General features: G+C 34.1%; 1 protein-coding gene and 1 long non-coding RNA gene across 2 annotated transcripts in view; both read left to right on the plus strand.

Moving 5' to 3' along the window:
• The window catches only part of LOC113516693 (pseudouridylate synthase RPUSD2-like), a 555,256-nt gene that overhangs the window by 39,328 nt on the left and 493,657 nt on the right, over positions 1-22,271 (plus strand). The window lies entirely within an intron of this gene.
• LOC128202259 (uncharacterized) lies at positions 4,191-20,837 on the plus strand. Its single transcript, XR_008253683.1, has 3 exons — positions 4,191-4,523; positions 5,300-6,168; positions 19,964-20,837. It is a non-coding gene; the product is annotated as an uncharacterized LOC128202259 (long non-coding RNA).

Here is a 22,271-nt window from a genome sequence, read left to right on the forward strand (position 1 = left end):
GTGCTTCCAGACATTAGTTTTATAGTTCCTCATAACTTTAGATTCTGTGGCATTTCTTATTATTATTGATGATGATAAATGATTTGAACATGTATTATATGTAGTATTATTGATTAATTGGAGAACTGTGTTTGTGTTTACAATAAATAGCGTGTTGGTTACGTTGGAGACAGAGTAATGGTAGCAATTAAAGGACAGAAGAAGAAGGGCATTTTATTTGGGTTGAAGCAAATAAAAAAGTACCTAAATTTGGCAGTAACAATGTGGTAACTAATTGATGGTAATGGCACACCACTAAGTACTCATATTCATGTTTTCATCCCCACCATCTTACGTACCATACTCAAATAAAGAACACATTCTAAATGTGCTGATTACACCAAGTTACTGTGTATAGCAACAAGATTTGTTTAAGTATTAATTATATTTAAATAGATAGTTAATTGCAGTTGTATATTGTTCTTTTAAAATAAACTTTTTATTTCTATATGTATTATATCGTGGTCGTCACGTTTACGTCTCTTGTAGATCGTTGGTGGTCCTTTAAAAACTGCCAGTAATGCCTTTTTGGGAGCGAGTGTGTGCCGCCTCGTTTTATTCCACTGATATTTGTTGAGGCAAATAATATAATGTGCCACATGTTGCTTTTGGGACTGAAACGAATAAAATTTTATGTTGTAGGCATGGGATATACAAAACGTATAAGTAATATATGTAGTTACCATAACTATAGATGGTGAAACCGAAACCGTTGACGCCCTTTTAATGAAGTGTTAAAATGGACAATTTAATTTAATTTAAATTTTCTCTTTAAATTTTCCTTCACTCGAGTCTGTAGAATAAACTCCCTGCTCTGGGTTTACAGTTTAGGGTTCTTCAAAAAGGGTGTATTAGGGTTTCTTGCCTGCCTGCAACACCTTTTTTTTTTTATACAACTTAGAATGACAAACTGACAAACAAGCTGAAGGCCCACCTGATGGAAAATGGAAAGTGGTAACCGTCGCCTATAGACATGAGTAGTACCGTGGACATAACAGAGTATACTGTTTCGCCCATGATACCCCCCATGCGTTGCCATTCCTGAGGACTCAGGTGTTATTCCTCTGTACCCAGTACATTCACGCCATATCCCACCCTTCAAACCGAAACACAGCCATGCAGTCACAACTGCTTTACGGTTGAAACACGAATGGGACAGAGATACTCAAGCAATCGACTTTTGTACAAAGTCTTCCTCTAGTGTTTCAGGCGTCTATAAGCTACAGAGACCGTTTACAATCAGACGGGTTGTATGATTATTTGCCATCTTCGTGGTATAATTTTTTTAAGAAACGTGAGTCGACAAAATAACACTTCAGTTATAATAGAAGGGAGTGTTTGATTGGGTGATTGATGATTAACATGGATGATGATTGTAGAACTTATGGTAACAATAATATTAGTCAGTCTTCGAGCATTGGCACTCACACTTATACTAGCGGGGTACTAACATGGTAGCGGAATTAAACAAAATAATTCTAATCAAATAACCACTTATATGGACTTCCATAAAGTAACACTTAGTTTAATAAAAGAGATAACTAAGGTAAATTACCGTAGGTTACCTAAAGGATGGTAATGATTTTGATTTCATCCTGTAACTTCAACATTACAATAATGCTCAATAGCATTATGATTTCAATAAATAATAGGTATCCAGCGACAGCTAGATTAAAGCTCCAGATTCAATTCCGTCCTCACATCGCCTCCAAATCCCACTGCGAAATACTTTATTTAGCACCTTTCAGCCTTTAGCTGGTGTTTTGCCAAGCCGTAAAATTTACAGTTGCATACTGTTTTATTTGACGCCATAGTTCCCAATACATGTTATTGGCTTATTGGTGAAGTGAAGACAAATAATAGTATATTAAAATTGAAATTTATTTTGTGTCGGTTACAATGTTGTTGTGCAACTATTATTATCTACTTACGTATAATGAATTTGGCTCATGTGCGCTCATAACCGTAAAACTAGTGATTAAATTTATAATATAAGAATAAATAATGTATAATAAACAGTTGTCGGATATAAAAAATATAGTAAGTTTATAAAAGTCCCCACTCATCATGTATAAATCATTTGTATTGTATTGTAAAATCTTTATTGTACATAATTCAAATTGAGCACTGATAAATGATTTAATATATAATGGCGGACTTATTCCATAAAGGGATCTTTTACAGTCAACTTTTGAGAAGCTGAAAGAAAACTATAGAATGTATAATTAATAATAAATAATAATCATCATCATCGTATCAGCCATTAACTGTTCACTGCTGAAGATAAGCCTCCCCCTTAGAGGGTTTGGCCTTAGTTGCTATGCTTGGTAGGCGGATTGGTAACCGTAGTTAGAACTTGAGATGTTTTAAAAATAACGCTGCTGCTCATACCTCAACCTCCTGGAGAGAAAGGGATTGTTAGTAATGGAGACTGAGAATCCCATTGCTAGCAATATACCCAACCAGGTCGACCTCCTCGCGGTTCTCCCTGGAAACTATCATGGTTAATTCCTGATGAATTCATTATGATGTGCTAACTAGCCTGTTTTCATTCTCATCTATCACCCTTCACTGGTGCTCCGCCAGCGTATCCCGTTAGCGCAGGCGGAGTTACCATACCATTTTCACCCATCAAAAAAAAACCTCAACCTCTTTAGTCGTCTCATACGATACCCACGGGAAAGAAAGGGATGGGCCATTTTATGACGGGACCACACGGCCATATATTGACATCAATAAGTAATCTGGCATTACTGCTTGTCTTCCTCCTGTGACAAAGGTTACTAGGTCGCTGTTGTTAAAAACGAAGGCTTTTAATGTGGCTTACTAGACGTAGCAGGTGGTAAGTGGTACAAATTTAAAAAATCCAAACATGAAATTAAAAAAGATCAAAAATTTTGGCTGAAATTCGATTATGCATCCCCCGGACTACAGTCAAACTTTGTCCAACTGAAATACATGCTGTTTAATGATTACATAGTTCGTATGTTACTTTATATGATACTATTTTACTAAGATAAAAATCTCTTTCTCATGGGGAAAATACAAAAATTTGAGACCAATCCAAAACAAAAAAGAATTTATCAAAGGATCATTGAAATCAATTCATATAAAACTACCTGTAACTTACACCCAAAGTTATACCTATTATTAAATAAAATTATATCGAATTGCTTCCTTCCTTATAATATTTTTTATACGTGAAGTTTCTTTTATTTTAAGTAAATATAAAAAAAAAGTTAAATTTTTGTTTTTAGAAATATTAAATTGTATAGAGGCAAAACTTAGAGGTCGTAAAAATGTGAAAACAGCCTAGAACTGCAACCAGACACGAACACGTTAAATTGTGAAGAAATACTACTTTCGGCTGCTTTGTTCGCGCGCCGGAAGGATGGAACTTGTGTGCGGATATTTTGTTTTATTGTTGTCTTCTATTGGATTTATTTCTTTTGTTCTATAATTAATTTAAACACCTAAAAGGTAGAGTTGTTTTTAGTTTATTTTTGCATAAGACATTATCATTAGCGCATTAAAGGTAAGTGGGTTGGACAGAGATAATCTCTATCCGTCCTACTCATATCATATATTATACAGAGCATTGAAATTAATCTACAACAATATCGATGTACATTGGCTACCAACGCCCGAGCAAATGTAATAACTCCAAAATGCTTAGTAGTAGTATCCTACCAGAGGGAGACTTTGACAAAATCGTTTGCTTTGTTTTCCCATTTGTGTTTCTACATTGAAGCAGTTATGTTTGCATGGTTGAATTTCAGTTTGAAGGGTGGGATATGGCAGTGAATTTACAGGGTACAGAGGAATGACACCTGAGTCCTCAAGAATGGCAATACATGGAGGGTATCATGGGCGAAACAGTATACTCTGTTATGTCCATGGTATATGCCACGGTATATGCTCATGTCTATAGGCGACGGTTACCACTTTCCTTATATATATATATATATATATATATATATATATATATATATATATACCTATGTTTTTTTACTAAGCAGTTGTACTTATTTGGCTGCGTTTTAGTATATAAAAAGTGGAAAAACTAATGTAGAATCTTCTGTATATTAAATATTTAATCCCAGACTTGAACTTTCCGCAGTATTTCAATGTGAAAATAGATTAAAAATTCTTTCAAACTGAACTTTCAATGATTGGAGAGTAAAAACTTATTCCAATTATTTCTTCTGTTAGGTTTTCGAGAATCCAGAAAGACGTAACAACCAAAGTTACTGGCGCTTCTACCTATTAGTCTATGAACCAAACTCAGTCAAACTTTATGAGCGATATCCGATTATTTTTCAACTCTTTACCATTGGGAGCTGCTCGTGCCGGCAGTTCGAGGCTGCTACTAAATTGCATTATCTACTATTCGTGACCAACTTCTATTGGGAATTTTCAACTGCATTTTAGTAGAGTGGATTGCAAATTAACAATGCAACATTGTTCAGTTTTGGATATTAATGGTAAATTTAATTTTTATCTGTCTATTTTCACACCGAGCGTTTTTAGGGTAGCAAAAACTGAGTGTTAAAGAGTGTAACTGTGCATAGTCTCCACTAGAGAACCTTGCTTTTTTATTGGTTATCGGTTCTTTGGGCTATAAGACCGGGCTGTTGCCACTTCAGCATATTCTGTGGGTTAGATTCTTTTGCGAATTTCCTCATTACAGATCAGAGAAACACTAAGTATAGCTCTCAGATACCATACTACTGAGGTATGGTACCTGAGAGTTATACGCGGAGTTTATAGAATCAGTTATTTATAGTTGGCTATATATAAATGTTACCGTGTAGTCCCGGCATAGAATAGGTTACGCCTTCCTTTTTCGTGGATGTTGTAAGAGGCGACTAAGGGAGGACAAAGGATGGGCAGCAGCAACATTCTTAAAACATCTCCAAAGACTAACTGCGGTTGCTAATCCGCCTGCCATGCATGCGTAGCAACTACTGTCAAACGGTGAGATATGGCAGTGAAATTATAGGGCACAAAGACATAACATCTTAGTTCTCAGGAATGGCAACGCATGAGGGATACCATGAGTATAACAGCATAATCCGTAATGTCCATGGTGTTATTCGAGTCTACAGCGACGGTTACCACTTTTCATAGCATGGGCCGTCACCTTGTTTAGCATTCTAAGTGTCATGAAAAATCACATAAGTCTAAGTATTCTTAAATGATAATCCATAATTATAATTAATTGAACTACTAAACTAACACTTATATGTTTTCGTTTCAGGTACAACTTGATACTCATCGTCTACATATCATGTTGTTTGATATTCAGAGTGAGTAAGGTTTTGAATAGTAATCACAAACACTTTATGTCTGCAAGAGACAGTTGCCACTTTTCATCGACTGGCCCAGTAGCTTATTTGTCATTCCGAATTGTATAGAAAAGAGAGACAAAAAGATGTTAAAAAAAAGTATTGGTTTTTGTACACTACCTAGAATATACCTACACTCACGCGGACGAAGCCACGAGATACAACTAATTAAGGTCCATTTGGTTTTTTATAGTTAAAAGTTTCGTAAGCATACATTATATTTTAATATAATAACTACTGATTTAATTTACGCATAATTAGTTCGAGAAAGCTCGACTGGTTTCGGGATCAATTCCTAATCCTTAATCATGAGCAGCTGTGACGCAATCATCGTAATAGATAAGAAAAACGGTGTTCGGAACACTTTGGGTATGAACGGCTTGGCTTCTAGGTCTTCCTCTTCGTCTGAGGTGTTATTTCCACTGTTTTTTTTAAGGGATGATAATGGAATGGTAGCCCCGCCTACGATGTTGGTATACATTGATGGGGCACCAGTAAAGGATGATAAATGAAGATGAAGCAGGTCAGTCAGCCCATCGAGAAAAATTCACCAATGAATCAATCACAATCGTTTTCAGGGGGAACCGCGAGGAGGTTTATTTGTGTTTAATTACACTTAAATTAAACCGGTAGTTATTACAACTGGTTTTTGATCAAGAGTAAACTACTGCATACTTTATAGTTGCAACGCTGGTGATCTTTCAGGTATTAATTATATTCATGGATATAGAAATGGGACTTCGAATAACAAAAAAAGTGACGGCTCGTCTGATGTAAAGTGGTAATAAATAATCTTTTTCTTTAGATATGAACACAAAACTGTCTTATAAAAAAAATCGTATAATTCCACCTAGTCATCATCACTATATAATGCTATAGATACGTAGGTATATCATACCAAGAACCAATCCTTCAGATCCTTTCATTTTTACCTGTACCTTGCCTTTATCACAAAATCAATATTCTAAGTGACCCAAAATTTATTCCGACAAGGAAATAGAACTTTAACATAAAAAAGCAATAAATCTAACCAGTACCTATTGGGACTTGAATACTTAGTCGGCTTAAAAGCTTACGACCCCGAAAAAGCAAAACAACAAAGCCGAGACGAAGTGTTAGCGTTCATATACATATAATATTCATGGGCGCGTCACCTTGAACTGAAGTACCTTATATTCTAAACTGAATATTTATTATAATAACTGTTGGTGTGAGGCACATCATAAGGGCATGTACAGGTATTAATACTCGTAATTCTTCAGTTAGTAGACTATAATGTCTTTTACGAGACTTTAAAAAAGATGAAGAGAAATGAGGTCTGTCGTTGATATTTCGACTCGACCCACTGAAATTGCGCAGAAATCTTTGAATCTCTGTGCATTGTCTCTACCGAATTTATCATAGGGAGTGTTTTGAGGATTTGTTCGGATTGGTACCTGCTGCTGTTTTTTACCATCGTCCAACACGCCACAAACTAAATTTCCATCCCAACCATCTGGACGAGTGACGGTCTTCCACCGTGCGTTTTTCAAGGTACTTTCTTCTACGAACAACCACTCTTTGGAATCAACTTCCAGCAGCATTATTTCCGAACTATCATAACCTTCAAGAACAGAGTATATTCATTTTTAAAAGGCCGGCAGCACACCTGCAATGTTACCAGGTGAGCTGTATGCTCGTTTGTTCCCTTTGTTATAAAGAAAAATATTTTTAGTGGATTCCAATTATGGATTTTTAATTCGATTAATTTTTCACCATCACTATCATATTAGTCGTTATTTGTCCATTTCTGAACATAGGCTTCCCCCATAGACCGCTATAAAGAACGGTCCTAAGCCAGCCTGAGCCTACATCCCTTGATTCTCTGCTAGATTGATCCATTTTTAATTGGATTTAATTTTATATGTTATAATATGTACATAGATGATATTTTCCATGATTTTGATGGTTGTCCCTTAACCAATGTCAGAAAAGAAGTTTTCAATTCAACTGTATTTTGCACTGATTTATTACGATTCTTTTTTTTTTGTAATTCATTCAACAATAATTTTATCCCGACTGAACTTTTTGTGGATAAAATTTAAAATTATTTAGCAAAAAAGAAACTTATTTCCAATTTTACACTTTTTATAAACTGTGCCTAGTTGGTTTTTTTTTTTTTGTTAGTAATGATTTATGTTTAAAGTAAAAAATGACGAAATTTATTAAATTTTAAAGCAATTACAAATATATCTAGTATACAGTCTCCCTCTGGTAAATAGATATAGAATATCTCATTAAATTCTCATCAGAAATATGCATCTGTCAATCAATTAAACAACGTATTGTTTATATTATTTGCAAAACAGTTTCAACTAGTTTGAAATTAAGTTATTTGTATGGCAGATACCTGTCTACGGTCGAAAACGAACTTCAAATAACTAATTAAACAATTGTCAAAATTGTATAATGAATAGTGTATTTGTTTCGTTTTCAAATAATTGATTTATGGCCTGGAGAGAACTTTGTGGCTTTAACAATAGAATATTCTAGTAGGTATTTTATTGTACAATGTTACAACTAGAATGCTGTGTAACATTAAGCCCGTACTCTGTACGACTAAACATTTTTTTGTTAGGAATTGAGTTTGACAGCCCCATTGCTAGCAATATGCCCTATTAGGTCGACCTCCACGTGGTTCCCCGTGGAAACCATCGAGAACAATTTTTTGTGGAATTTGTCACGATGGGCTAACTGACCTGCTTCGTCTCTCACTGTATTGTATATTGGTGGTTACCGTTCCATTATAACCCATTAAAAAATCTATTAGACGTCTTACTGTAGGGCTCTGTCTCTCATAAGACACAGATAGCAATATATGTATTTATAAAAGAAATTTATTTAAATTGTATTGTAAATATAAGTTTATTTATAACTAGCAACCTGTCCCGGTTTCGCACGGGTTCTTTACAGAAAATATAAAATAGCCTATGTTACTCTGAGAAGAGGTAGCATTCGATTTATTTCGTTGCACATTATTTTGATTTTGTTACTTTTCTTAATTTACACGGTGTAAAGAGAAAACATAATCTTCATAAAATGTTCAAACTAACCAAGTTTTTTAAATAATAAGGATTAATTGTGTAAATAGCTTTCCAATTACCACTTTATAATTGCTAATTTTTTAAAGTATTAAAATGAATATAGTATCTATTATTCTAAATAATAGAATAACCGAATTAAAAAAGAGGGATATTCTCAAATCGGTTATACTTTTTTTATGTTTTTTGCCTCGTAACTCCGTCAGATGTAAACTTATTTAAAAATTCCTTTTTTATTTGAAAAAATATACTTACAGATTGCTCCCATAGAAATTTAAATAAAATCTGTTCAATAGTTTAGTTTTTAAATCAAATTAACTAGTTTTGTCTCAATTGCAGTCGGTTATTTCGTAGAACATAAGCGTATATTTTAATATGTAGGTGTGTAAATAAAATGCATAAAGAAACAGACACAATACATCTTTTCTGGTTCTCCGAGTGAGAAAGAACAAGAGAGCCAGGGGAAATTTTAATTACGTTTACATACTTTTGGTGGGAAAACAAAATGCAAGTATTTAGCAATTTTTCACAGCGGCCTCTGGCTGCAACTCGCCGCTCGTTTAATTTAATGGACTCACTCCGTACATTTTTCAAGTGCATTGTGTCTTTTCTTTTGTTGTTTTTATTGCAGTTTTACTCGGCGGATAACTGTTTACTGGAGTATTCATAGAAGTCTGTGTGACTACGAATTTATAATTTAGTTGCAGGTTTCCCTTGATATATCCATATCAAGGAATTTTGCATTCTTTTATTTTGCCTGCATTGTAATATATAACATATTACATTTATGTTTCATTTATTTATTTATTTATAAATAAATGAAAATCTACTCGGTCTCTTCTAACCATGGTGGTTTAATTTCTGGTGAAATAATTACATTGGCTCAAGTAATCTAACTGTAAGTGACTGAACACTGGTCACGAGGTTAAGTTTCCATTTCCATCCATTACAAAAACCCCTTTGTTATCCATTAAAGACATTCTATAAAAAAGATATTTCCATTAATTCAAAGCAGTCTAAATCGAACACATTTTTAATTCTTAATAAAAACAAACTTCTGACGCCCTTCAAAGTTATAATGTCGGTAGACACATATTTTGATATACTAGTTGTTATTATTATCCGTAGAGAAATAAAAAATAACATCGCGTGACAAACGGTCATATATTCGAAACGAATTGGTCACGGTCCCCCTTATTCGTCGCGAAGAACGAGGAACATTTATGCTATTAACATTTGCACCAGCGAATACTTCTTTCAAATAACCTGTATAGTAGGGGTAGGTAATATATAAGAATGGTTTTTATTATATTATTATTTATTATAATAAATATATTTTGATTACAATATACATATGTATACATTAACTCAATAACAGATATGTTAAACATCTATTCTCTAATATACAATATCGAAATAATGAACCTAGTTAATATGAATATAAAATTATTATTATTATTCTTATAAAATACTAATGATTACACATCACGCGCGCGCACTCACACACTTACACACACACGCACGCACGCACGCACGCACGCACGCACGCACGGACGCACGCCCGCACACACACGCGCACACGCTTGTGAAGGCACTGGCTCCTGACATAGAGTTAACCCTAGTTTGCGAGTCAGAACTACATGTAATTGTATTGTACTTGTATATACCTAGTTCAATTAAAAGATTATAATTATAGATATCTGTAATTGAGATATCGAAATGGATAATGACTTTTTTTCAATATATGTTTGTTGTATATTTGTCTGTTTACTGTATAGATAATTTGGTAGTATTATTTTATTGTTCGCTTTGGCCCCAACAGAATATCAGTGCTTTGCTCTTTTGTGGGCGAAGCAATAAACTGAGTTGTGACCATTTTGTATTGTTATGGCACACGCACAAAAGAAAAAATTGTATTGTATTTTTTTTTAATCATTTATGTTATCTCCATTTTTATGTATATGTTATAATTTGTGTGCTGTAAGTAATGCAAATAAATTATCTATCTATCTATCTATAACTCAATCTATACATAGATATCGGTTCAGTACCAATGATACCCATGCTTAGTGTATAGTTAACTCATAAACGAATTTCTTTTTATACTACTTAGAATGGCAAACAAGCTGTCGTCCCACCTGATGTAAAGTGGTAACCGTCGCCTATAGATATGACCATGGACATAACAGAGTATACTGTTTCGCCCATAATACCCCCCATGCGTTGCCATTCCTGAGGACTCAGGTGTTATTCCTCTGTACCCTGTAAATTTACGCCATATCTTACCCTTCAAACCGAAACACAGCCATGCAGTCACAACTGCTTTACGGTAGAAACACGAATGGGACAGAGGTACCCAAGCAATCGACTTTTGTACAAAGTCTCCCTCTGTGACTAGTGATCAAGTAAAATTTATTACTCACTACAATCTTGCCCGCTACAACCTACGCGTGGATTTTAGAAATGGGAAATGTAATTTAACCCACTTCTGGATGACGTATCACGATAAAACTTTCACCAGATTTGAAGTTAGAACTTCAGGAATATTAATGTGGATACGGTATCCAATTTTGTTCAGTAGTTTTTGTGTGATGCCGGAACAAACAAGCAGATATAATTAAAAAAAAATAATATTTTGGATTCATTATTTCGTACAGACATCTTCTAATTACAATTTTATTATATTGATTGTTATAAAAAATAGCTTTTTATACAGTGGTCCCATACAAGAAAACGTCAGAGCAGAAAATGTACGAAAGAAAATGTCGAATAAGAATTTACCAAATCGGTTTGTAAATGACAGTGTTATGGAGTAATAAACCTAAAACATAATATAGCCGAAATAAGAACCTTTTGCTGTAGAGACGATGGGCCCATGGGGCCCAGATGCAAAGAGTTTTTATCGAACGATCGCAGCGCGCCTCATCGAGGTTACTGGTAACCCAAGAGCTGGTAGCTACTTTGCCCAAAAGATAAGTTTGGCAATCCAAAGAGGTAATGCTTCGAGTATCTTGGGTACGCTGCCTCGATGTGGTGCGTTGGGGGATTACTTATAATTAGTATTAGTATTTAAGGAATTTTATATTAACTTTAATTTATTGTTGTATTGTTTAAAAATTGCAGCTTAAATGAAATATAAAATTATAGAACCTTTTCCTTTAAATTGGTTGAATAATTTTCAACAATTAATTAAAATTTGCGATAAAGAATGATATAACTATTAATTTTAATTATGTCATTTTTCCTCCAAAATTTTACATGTGGGTATGCTACATTTTAGATTATACATAATAGTTTCCTCAGGAATGGCAACGCGTGGGAGGTATCATTGGCGAAACAGTATACTCTGTTGTGTCCATGGTACTACTCATGTCTATAAGCAACCGTTACCAATTTTCATCAGCTAGTTTGCTATTCTAACTTGTATAAAAAAAGTCATACCATTTTGCTACGGAACCCTAAAAATGCAAGCGTAACGAGACCCTTATTTTCAAAGTCGCCTATAAATTCAATTTACGCAAAACAATGTAATTGTAAGCCTCTTGGATTATAACAAACGGCCTTTCTAACATTACATTTTTACATTTTGCTCCACTTATATTTGATGTGAATGCAAATCGAAACGAGTGGAATAAACATCGGCCGTCTCATTTGAATTGTTGATGCCCCAGCAGGGGACAGCTTGAAAATGAATAAATAAGTGAATTCTTTATAGTCCCAAGATTTTTGTCCGTAAACTCCGATCGAGAGTGTGGAGGGTGGAATCGTAATCATTAATATCCTTTTAAGGGGATGTTTTACTCATTTTATGGGATCAGTAATGGGGAATAGCTGCCCCATCGATATACCTGATCAATCTTCATATAGTATTTGGCAATCATAGTTAATTCCTTGTAGATTCATTAAGTTGGACCTGATAGATAAATAGATACTCTTTATTGTTTCCTCCAAAAGATTACAATAGTAAAATTATTATAAATATAAATAATTACAAGAAATAATCACAATGAGAAAACAATGGGCGACCTTATCGCTAAGAGCGATCTCTTTCAGGTAACCTTTGGATGACCTGATTTCATTTTTATCAATCATTTTTCACTGGTACCTGTTTGGTTTTGAATGGATGATAATGGATTGATAACCCCGCCTTCGCTAACGATATACGCTGGCGGGGCATCAGTAAGGGATGATAGGTGAGAATGAAAAGGCAGGTAAGTTAGCCCATCGTGATGAATTGAAATTCAGTACGATGGTTTCCAGAGGGGACCACGTGGAGGTTAAACTGACGGGATATATTGCGTGCAATGGGATTGGTAATCCGTATTACTAAGAACCCCTTCCCCCCACGCAGACAAAGTTATCATTCCAATTTCACACGAGGAAAAAACTTGTTAGTAACGAGGTCTAAATCCCATTGCTAGCAAAACACCCTGTTACTGCATAATCTATGGTTGCTGCAAAGATCGTGAAGTGTGAAGCAAATTGCGATGACCTACTAATCAGCAGCCACATTCACGTCATTCGTTTTAATTTAATTGCATTATATACCGTCACCTTTTCATTTTCATATACATTTAAAATATTGTAAATTTATATGGTTTAGTTGCAATATTAAAAATAATATCCAAAACAACAACAAATTCGTTATTACTGCAAATCCAGTAAAATAAACTTAGAACTACCCAATCGGCAAGGGCAAACCAACGCACCCATGCCCAAATACACTCTATCAAGTCGATTTTGCAGTTCCATCTGGAAACTATCGTGGTTAAACTATTATTGTTTAATACATCACGATGAGCCAACTGGCCTGCTTTCATCTCACCTACCATCACCCAATGGTGTCTCGTCAACATATACCAACAGCGCAGGCGGTGTTACCATACTATTGTTACCAATTATAAAAAAAAAAATATTCCAACTTCAATGATCAATAAATACTGGAATGGAAAAATGAAAATTTGAGTCCCTCTTACTAAAACCCTGCTAAAACAATACTAACTTGATTGCTGAGTAGCAATCAAGTTAGTATTAGAAATTAGCATGCTCATATTTTATTTTTTATTTTTAACTTATGTTACTTTGTTTTAAATATTACATGAACGAAGTCGTGGGTAAAACTAGTACGTATACAAAATACCCATAATAATTTTTTTATCAATGACCAACTCTATTCCGTTCTTGAAAAAAATACTTCTCTGGAATTGATTATATTTACGAATCATTCTTTTAGTTAATTGATATTTTGTTACAAGTACTAGTTAAGTACTATTGAAAAAAAATGATAAAAAATAGATATAAATTTAATTTAGTCCAAGTGGTTTCTTGAAAGCTACGAGTATAACAAAAAAATATTTACTTTTGAATACTTATCTTACTTAAATTACGCTACAAAATTGTAGGGTTGTATCTGAAATTTTGTATTTATAAAGTAACAGATTTTGTTCCTAAAAAACTTCATCGTAACAAATTTAATATTTATTTATTTATTATTAATAATAATTTCACTATTCTCAACAATCTAATTATTCTTATTTTAAATCCAATATGTGATACCAAAGGCGAGGGATGGGCAGCAGCGTCCCTCTTAAAACGACTCTAAAGCCTAACTACGGTTGCCAATCTGCCTGCCAAGCGTGGCAACTTCTAGCAGAATCTCGCAAGGAAAGTCCCCTTATGTCCAGCAGTGGATAGTTAAAGGCCGATATGATGATGATGATGTAATACCGATATGAATGGAATGTTTTAAAAATATATACATTTAAACTTAGAATGGGGAATCGTGAGAGTAAAAGTAAAAATTGATACCCAATAAGCAAAATTTTGACAAAGAAAAATTAAACACACTATCATTAAAAATGATTCTAATACGAGAACTGAACACAACCGATTGCTAAAAGAATAATTAAAATCGTCTCAAAATTATCGACGTATTCGCGTCACAGAGAAAAAAATCTAATTAAAAATCTCTTTTAGAAAATTACATATAAATTAGCAATCAACAATTAAACCTATTGAATATAAATTTGCTTTTTGGTTTTTACATATATCACATTACTCTTTTTTATTCGACAGTCGGGTATAATATAATGGACTCATAAAGTGCAGTTGCGGCATTTTTATGGGTGTACGTCGTTCACCGAAACTCCATTAAGTTTGTTTCCATTTCAATATAAAAGAATTTAATTCGAGCACGCCAATTGGTGTTTGGAATACGACTTTATTATTTTATATTAGTTGTGTCCCGTGGCTTCATCCACGTAAATCAGTATATAAAATATTCTGTATAATAAATTACAATATAACCTACCAGTGTACCAGATTTTATTCAAATCCGTTTAGTACTATTTGTGTGACAAACAAATATCCAACAATATTAATTTACATTAAATTAAGTCCTATTCGAAAGGCTCTCGCTGAAAATCAGCGCTGTAGCTGCTCGGCTGCAGCGTAACCCTGAGCGGGGACCATTTCGGTAAACATTGCATAACATCTCCACTACACATGTTATTTTACTCTGTATAAACCTTTTTTGGAAGCGTAACAAAGTTTGCTGAATTAACTATTTATTTATTTATTTTATCCATCATTATAAACTTTCAGATTTATTATACTAGTAGAATTCAAATCTATTGAAATCTAGTCTGGTTTTAGCTATCTATGTAATGGTTACTCAAGCGGTCGGGTAAAAGGTTTTATTTTATAACTAGCCATATCTCCCGGTTTCGTCCGTGATCGTATAGTGATATTGAATAACCTACAATCTTTTTCAAAGAATGTGCAAATAAGTGCAAAAAGAATTCTTCAAATCCGACTAGTTTAATAAATTTGCTGTTTGACTTTGTACATATGATGGGAAAGGCTTGGGGGCCTACCATGAAATATTTTCCGAAATTTCGGGGACGAACGAAACAGAGATTTGATGTTAAAATTACATAATAACATAACGTTTAAAAGTATTAAAGAATTTTAAACATCGTTCCTCTAGACTGTTATAGTAGGATTTATGACGAACGAAATGTTAAGCTCCAGCTACTGGGTAGATTTCGGTACGAACAAAAACACGAAATTGAACTCGAAAGTTTGAAATTTCATTTCATGATAGACCCCCTGATCACACTATTGTCAAGTTTGTGATACTATAATTTTGTGTAACATAAAAATGTAAAAGAATTCATACGCCACTTAAATCTAAATAAAATAAATATTGCTCTAATTCAATCTATATTAGTTGAACTCAAATCAGATTTTTTGAAAATCTCTGTAAAGTGTTGATATCCATAAATTTCTCTCTGTCCGTGAAAAGGGAAAGTAGATAAAACTTTATATGAGAAATCAGTTCAGGGTACGATGGGGCTGATATACATGAAGAAGGTAAAAACCCTTAAAATTAAAAGAAAAAATTAATCCAACTAGTACGAGTAGTTTCAGAGATTAGCGCAATCAAACAAACGAACACTTTCGCTTTATTACATTAGTATAGACAATTTTATTAATAACTAGCTCTTTGCCCGCTGCTTCGTACGCGTGGAAATCTATTTAAATATATCACCTTCTAGATGGCGTATCAAGATAGAACATACACCAGATTTTAAGTTAAACCTTCAGGAATACAATTATGGAAACCGCATCTAATTTGGTGCAGTAATTTTTACTTGATGCCGGAGCAAACATTCCAACAAACAGGCAAAATTTCTAAAAAGAAATATTCTTTTAGCATCTGTTGATCTTACGCGTCTAAACGGTTTTTTTATGGATGACAATGGAACGATAACCCCGCCTGCGCTATCGGTTTACGCTGGCGGGGCAATAGTGATAGATGATAGGTGAGGATGAAAGCAGGTCAGTTTTTTTTTTATACAACTTAGAATGGCAAACAAGCTGTCAGCCCACCTGATGCAAAGTGGTAACCGTCGCCTATAAACATGAGCAGTACCATGGACGTAACAGAGTATACTATGTATTTATGCGTATATATGTATATGTATGTATATATATTTATATGTGTATGTGTATGTATATATATTTATATGTGTATGTGTATGTATATATATGTATATGTTTGGATGTATGTGTTTATTTATGTATGTGTATATGATTATGCTGTCACAGATATTATTTTTTACAAATCTATTTTTTTTTAACGCGCCACCTACCTATTTATGCTTTAATTCCTTCTACCCAAAGGTTGTCTGGAAGAGATTGCTTAGCAATAAGACCTCCTTTTGTACTATACGTATTGAAAATTGTTTAACAAATCATGTTATGTTGGTGCAATAAAGTGTTAAATAAATAAATAAAATAAATATACTGTTTCGCCCATAATACCCCCCATGTGTTGCCATTCCTGAGGACTCAGATATTATTCCTCTGTACCTAGTAAATTCACGCCATATCCCACCCTTCAAACCGAAACACTTGTGTTGTGTGCTCATGTCTATAGGCGACGGTTACCACTTTCCATCAGGTGGGCCGTTAGCTTGTTTGCCATTCTAAGTAGTATAAAAAAAAAATCAACTCGGGGGTTACTTAAAATTTTTTATTGTATAGTATTTCCCTTTTAGAGTTTTAACAATTTAGCAAATCATTACAAAATTAAGCATATACGTACGATTCGGGATGGAAAAGGATATAGCCTACTTTTTCCCGTCAATCCATCTATCTCGGTCCCACGGACGAAGTCTTGGTACAGGACCAGGGCCTCTAGACAAGTGGCAAGCGAATTCGTCGATTGAATCGACATCGCTAGCGAGTCCGTGAGTTGGAATGAGTCACCCGGCGTTACTATCTCATTCTATCTCACGGACTCGCTAGCGATGTCGATTTCATCGACGAATTCGCTTGTCACTTGTCTAGTTAAGTCTATAGTTGTCGAACAATCCACCTCTGGACTACAAGTCCGTATATTTAATGGTCCCGAAATAGATGCTCATAGTCGCGCCGTTAAACACAATGGTGTCAGCGACAAAGAACTGTCAATCCATACTGCGGGCGGTGCCAACTATTTCTGAAGTTTCAATTAGCTTTTAGCGTTTTAGTTTAAGATAATTCTCATTCCGGACGCCTTCTCTGCGTTAACGCTCTGAGACAGATGTAAATTTGATATTTAAATATTATTCACTTGTAGTTGTTTCCCGTGGCTTCGTCTGCGCAAATCTGTATATAAAATGTTTTAATCTTTATATTTTTATATCAAATCTATACCCGTGTACCTAATATCATTCAAATGCCTTCAGCTGTTTAAGCATGATTGAGTCATAAATTTAGAAATATCTTTACAGCTTTCACATTTTTAATCCATTTCAAAAATAATTCTCAATTCGGTTGTATTTTTTTCTCAATTTGGAAAATTCTTTATTTACCTTTTAGAAAAAAAAACAACAACAAATTGATCTTATAAAAATTTTATCAAACTCGGTGCAGTAGTTTTATTTTTAGAACAAAATAACTGGTTTTGTCACAATTGAAAATTTCTTAGAAAAATTATGTAAAGTTATTTAACTACGACAAAAGATAGATATATAAAAAAAATATACAGTGGAACATAGAATCTCCTTTTTTTTAAATCGGTTAAAATAAAACTGAATTGAAAACCCCCTTATTTAAGTCGATTGATTATTTAATTCTGCAAAAGTGGCAAACCTTTGCAGAATTAAATAATTAATCATATATTTCGCCTGATGGTAAACAGTTACCGTAGCCAACAATCGTCTTGTGTTTCCCAGTTGGCAAATCAATTGATACGTAATAGATCATTACAAACTTAAAATAGAGAGAAGGAAGGGATTGTTAGTAATGCGGACTACCAGTCCCATTACTAGCAATATACCCTGTCAGGTCGACCTCCACGTGGTCCCCCTTGGAAACCACTGTGCTGGACTCTAGGTTTATTCATCATGGTGAACTAACTGACCTGCCTTTTTAATCCCTCACAAGTGCTCCACCAGCCGTTATCGTTAGCGCAAGCGGAGTTCCTACTCCATTGTCATCCATTAAAAAAAAAAAAACTTAAAATAGAACTTCAATCGATTGACTTGTCAACTTCAATGTTATTTGAGCGGTTTGTTTTGTGAGAATAGAGCCAAAGGCATTCCTGTTTACCTACACCTTTTTATACCCGACTCTGGTATGATCCACTTTAATACACCTTCGTAACATAATGTTCGAAATTTAATTCCTATCGTTTTAACACATAGGAAAATTTACTCACGACACTCGGGTTAAGGTTTACATTTGCATGGACCGTTACAGTGTTCCTCCTAGATCCGACTGTTTGCAATTTATATCAAATTGCCCGTTATGTTTCAACTTCGCCGTCGAACAATTTATTTACAAAAACGGCAAATGAAGTCGTCGTTAAAATATTCTAACGACGTTTCTGATACCTTGACCAATTTGTTTTTTGTAGAATATTTTTAAGCGACTTCAAAAAGAATGAAGTTCTTAATTAGTTTGTATTTTTTGTTAATGTATGTGTTTAGCGATATCTTTATCAATTTTGGTTCGATTTTGATAATTATTTTTTCAATCGACAGAGTGTACTCCCGTATTAAATCTATTTTAATTCTGTAAAGATTGAATATGCCTTTTTTTATTGTAGAACATTCTGTTTGTTGTATGCGAAATTTTTCGTAGTCATGACTACGAGATCTTGATTTCGGCTTTCAAATTCAAATATTTGTATTCAAATATGTCCACAAAATATTTCATCTTTTATTAGTTTATTTTGTCTGTATTAATTTTTTTTTTGCAGTAAAATGCTTTTCATATTATATCCTTACTGTACACTATATACTGCAGCCTGTACACTACAGCTTGCATACTATAGCCTATATACCGCAGTCTGTACAGTGCCTCTTGTACACTATACACTATACATTATACCCAGTACACTACACCTCGGGCACTTTATACAAAAACGCCACAATTCGCGATTGTTACAACTACAGAAACAAGTAACGTATGTGAATGTGCCAATGTGTGCGTGTGTAGTAAAGGATAGCGGGTGGAAAGCGCGCGCTTCAATGTATTGTATAATGTAGACTGACCTGTCTGACGTCACACGTTATCCTCTTTATACCTCTTAAATAGTGTATTCTCTATTCTTTTCTGAAATTGGTGGTTATAAAAACGTAGACTAGCAACATCCTTTCGACTATGGTAGCGTGTTTGACAGGAAGTGAGGTCAAATCGTGGTGGGCGGCAGGGAATGTCAATAATGTACTATAGTACATAGTACAGTATGGACATAGTACAGTATTTATACTATGCTAATATTATTAGTAATAAGATATTATTGCCTTCATCATATTATAAATGTGAAATCTAGTTTCTTTGTTATCTCCTGATGCTTTAATAGCTCAACTACTAATCATAAAAATTCTCATACCTGTGAAGTCGATCAATCAATACATCCAGTTATCACCAAGTCACTTAGAAATCGTTTAAAATCGTGCAAAATTGTGTCGTGCAAATGCCCCCAATTATTACTTTCAGGGCTCAGAAAACAGCGATGTCAAAGATGCCACTTCATATATTTAGCTTAGGGCCATCAAAGAGTCTTAGAGTGAGATGGCGGCTAATGGCCTACTAACTTCCATAATAAGAGTTTATGTTACAGCCTCAAGGAGGGACTAATGACTGCAAATAAATATATAACGACCGAGTACCGGTTTTATTAAGTCCTAATTCGTCATTTGTTAAAGCGAAGTGTGCGCTTTAAGCAGCTTCAAAAAGGATTTTGTCTATTTGGCTGTTTTTTATATGTAACGCGATATCTCGACCAATTTTGAACTACCTATATGCATATATGTATAACAGGAATTTTACGAACTTGCTATGTTTGTCGTTTCCGAAAATTGACAGCCCATAGAGAGATGCTGTGACGCAAAACGTCGTACGTACCTTAAAGAAAACTGTCGAATGAAGTCGAAACAGTTGTTGTGTTTTGTCACATTATACATGACTCGAGAGATTTTGTTATCAATAATAAAGGATATGGCCTGGGATAGAGCTGGCTGGATGAGGATGCATGAATTAGTTGCACCGACAAGAGGAAACTCTTAAATGAAAAGAAGAATAAATAGTTTTGATAACGGTTTTTGTCCGTTTAAGCTAAATTATATATTATTGCAAAGGAAAAAACTGTCCGTTTTAAAAACAAAATCTGTACCTAAACATTCAATTTCACGTTTTGAATTATTTGCAATGCAGACTGTCTACGAAATATTTCGTACTTTATCGATGTGTATGTACACGTGTGTGGGTATGTGTTTACATAGAATTTGTTTTTGTTTTGCACAGAATATATATTTAGTCGCCTTGTATTAAAAATGTGTAGTTAAGTATATACGACATTTTTTTTAAACAACTTGTTTTATTATAGACTTTAATAAAACTCGCATAGGAATTGTTTGTACTATAAAAAAGGAATTCTAAGAATTTGTCCCTTTAAGCAGTTAAATAGGTGATGGAAGGTTGTGAGGGGTTCGCTGCAGAAAATTTTAAATTTCGAACCAGTAGATAAACATACGTACCTACAATGAGTTCAACAAACTCTATTCAATAAGACCCAAACCCTTACAACGCTAACTCAAGTAGTTCGAGTGTTCGTAAAGTTTTTCCAACGACCCTATTAGCGGAGTCGGATTCTCAAATTGTATATTCAAGGAATAAGGTATTTTTTGACGGATGAATATAGAATGGTAACCTCGCCTGCGCTATCGGTATACGCTGGCGAGACACCTGTAAGGGATGATAGGTGAGGGTAAAAACAGATCAATTAGCCCTTCGTCACAAATGTTACAAAAAAATATCCACGATGGTATCTTGCAGGAAGCGCGTGGAGGTTGACCTGATAGGGTATATTACTAGCAATGGAGCTGTTAGACCCCATTACTAACAATCCGTTTCCCCTTCAAAAAGTAGGATTTTTATGGATGATAACGGAATGGTAACCTCGTTAAGGGTGTACGCTGGTGGCTTACCAGTGAGGGTTAATAGGTAAGGATTGAAAGACAAGTCAAGTCAAGATGGTTTCAAGGGGGACCACGTGGATATCGACCTGACAAAGTATATTGCTAGCAATGCGGCTGATATTTCCTATTTATTATATGACTAATTTACTGTAGCAACCTATTAAGGTTAAATCGCATTGTCCACTGCTAGATACTAGTTTTTACAAGAAGAAGAAGTATTATTGAAACAGCAAATTATATAATATCGTGCAGTTAATCAGACACAGGTATGCTTTATACCACATTCCTGGTATTATACTTCCGTACTCTGTAATTCCATAGACATATCCTTCAAACCAAACACAGCCTTACCAGCACAGCTGCTTTACAGCAGAAACACAAATGAGACAGAAGAATGACGAGCAGACAACTTTTTAAAAAGTTTCTAATAAATGTCCCTAATCTATGCAGGCCATATGTGTAATATGTTTTGTATTTAAGTGTATTTAAATTATACATCAAAAAAGAAAGAAAAAAAAAACATTTTTATTTTAACAAAGGCGAAAGTTCGACTATAGTACGTTTTAATATTAATTCAGGTGGGATGAAGAATTATTCACGGTATGAAAGTCTAATGTTTGAGGGAATTATATTATTAAAAATTAGCTTCGAAACAATTTCGTTCATAACAAATTGTTTTTGTTAGGTCTGTGACGAATCTATGTAAGGAATTTTTGAAGGCCTATTAATTATTGAAACAAAGTGTGATCTACTATATTTTGCTTGATGTGAAGTAGTGCAAATGATGACAGACTGATATTTTAAAAGTATTTTATTTATTTGTTTTT

This window comes from Galleria mellonella, unplaced genomic scaffold (assembly GCF_026898425.1).
Source record: "Galleria mellonella isolate WM207_F2 unplaced genomic scaffold, CSIRO_AGI_GalMel_v1 utg83, whole genome shotgun sequence".
In the NCBI taxonomy this organism is placed as follows: Eukaryota; Metazoa; Arthropoda; class Insecta; order Lepidoptera; family Pyralidae; genus Galleria; species Galleria mellonella.